Genomic DNA, 2297 nt, shown 5'->3' with positions numbered 1-2297 from the left:
GAGAATTTAGAAAAATCCCTTCTTAGTGTCCATTCTCATGGCATACCCTACTAAAACGCATACAATACCAATACGAAATAACAAATTCGAATTTAAAACGGTTCGAACATTTTTAAAATCGAAATGGATAAAAATATTTATAACAATGTCTGAAATGTTATTAATTTAATACACCTAAGTACTCGATGAAGACTAAATCCTCTCCCTCTCCCCCACGAAGGAATTTCGAAAAATCCCTTCTTAGTGTGCATTGCCATGGCATACCCTACTATAATGCAGATAAAAACAAAAAATCGCGTCTAAAATAGTGCAGTAGAAGCCGTTGTTCTGGTTAAGCTTTAATGCTCTCCCTCTCCCCCCGCGGGGGAATTTCGAAAAATCCCTTCTTAGTGAGCGTTTCCATGACGTACCCTAACTGTCTACTAAATTTCACCTCTTTAGGTTAAGCGGTTTGCTCTGGGCGATGATGAATCAGTGAGTGAGTGATTCAGTCAGTCAGTCAGGACAAGCAATTTTATATATTTAGATAACAGAAAGTTTTCTGATATTTATTAATGTTTAACTTTTGAGAAGATATAAAAAAATTAAGAATTGAGCATAAACTAGTGCATTGGTGAACATGTTCAGTCCTCAATTTATGATCACTTGTAATGTACAGTGTGATATTTTTACAGTTTAGATGGAATCAACTATTTTTTTTTATCAATATCTTCCAACCTAATTACTGGTGTTAATGAACACATTCAATGAACCTGTATGTCTGGTAACATTTAAAATTCGTGAAATGAACATATTCGGCCTCACTCAAAATCTGTTTCAGGTTAAATTGAGAAGGAATTCCAAACTTAGAATGCTTTTTATCGAACAATTTCAAATGTTAAATTTTAAAATAAAATTGGAACATCATTATTAATTAATTAACTGTATTTATTGGTTGCAAGAGCTTGCCATCTATGTATAAATACATAAGGTGTCCCATGTAAGCCTATTAATTGCGGGACCGGTATAACCATAAATAATACACACTTACGGAGCATCAGAGATCTCTTGTTCCTAGCATACGTAGTGCCGGGCATACGATTGGACGTAGATTACAAGAAAGAACTAATACATGGGTTGGCATGTGCCTATTCCAGACCATGTGATACACATGGCACCCCCAGTACCCAAAGTGCTCACAGTGGAGATTGGAATCAGGACCCTGGAACCAGATGCACTATGGTTGAGTACAACCAACAACTTCATGCCTTGTATAAAGAAATTGTGGCCAAAACAGGCACCAGATTGGCCTACAGAAGGTCCCCTCTATATATGTTACCAATTCTCAAACCGTGTTAGAGCGAATCCGTGCTATAGAAGTGCCGTGTTATATGGGGGTTACCTGTACTTGATTTTATTCTCAGAAAACGTTCCGAAAGCTCATTTTCCATTTGTGTAAAGGTAATACATAACAAAAACTAAAATTATTTAATATTTCTATAACATATAAAGAATGCATCATTAAAAACACACTAAAACAGCAAAATTAATTTTAAATTAAATTTTAAATAATAATTTAATTTAATGACATTAATTTGTTTTTATTAATATTCTGGGTATTGTAAATAGACAGTTTTTTGCATAGTATAGAAAGAGTCCAGAAAATTTAGTTAAATATCTAAACTTTTGTTTTTAGCAAAAATGGTAAGTAATAGAAAATGAGAATGGTTATGAAATCTTGATCAGCATGACAAACACAACAAAATTTCAAAATATTTTAAAGGAAACATAAATATATTTCTACTAGCTGTTACTCGCGGCTTTGCCTGCATGGATTTTGCAAGCAAACCTCATTTATATTCAGTATTTCAACAACCATAGTAATTGTTATATAACACCTACCACTGAGAATTGCTGAGAATCAAACGAACTATTTTCAATTTGATCAATTTTCTTGAACGAAGAAAACATTGTTTAATTTATATTAATATGTATCACTTAAAAAAATTTTAATGAAGATATTTATAGAACGTTTACAATCGTTCTATAATTGAATCAATATGCAATAACAAATTTGAATTTAAAACGGTTCGAACATTTTTAAAATCAAAATATATAAAAATATTTATAACAATGTCTGAAATGTTATTAATTTAATACACCTAAGTACTCGATGAAGACTAAATTCTCTCCCTCACCCCCCGCGGGGAAATTTCTAAAAATCCCTTCTTAGTGTACATTCTCATGGCATACCCTACTACAACGCAGATAAAAACAAAAAAATCGCATCTAAAATAGTAAGTAGAAGCCGTTCTTCC

At 32.5% G+C, this 2297-nt stretch overlaps 1 protein-coding gene across 1 annotated transcript in view; it reads left to right on the top strand.

Moving 5' to 3' along the window:
- Positions 1-2297, top strand: part of LOC111625980 — a 50634-nt gene that overhangs the window by 15989 nt on the left and 32348 nt on the right. The gene's annotated exons all lie outside the window — the stretch shown is intronic.

Source organism: Centruroides sculpturatus, unplaced genomic scaffold (genome assembly GCF_000671375.1).
Source record: "Centruroides sculpturatus isolate CEXI.00-Female unplaced genomic scaffold, Cexi_2.0 scaffold63, whole genome shotgun sequence".
NCBI classification, from domain to species: Eukaryota; Metazoa; Arthropoda; class Arachnida; order Scorpiones; family Buthidae; genus Centruroides; species Centruroides sculpturatus.
Note: the sequence above shows the minus strand (reverse complement) of the source record. Positions and strands in the feature narration are given on the sequence as shown.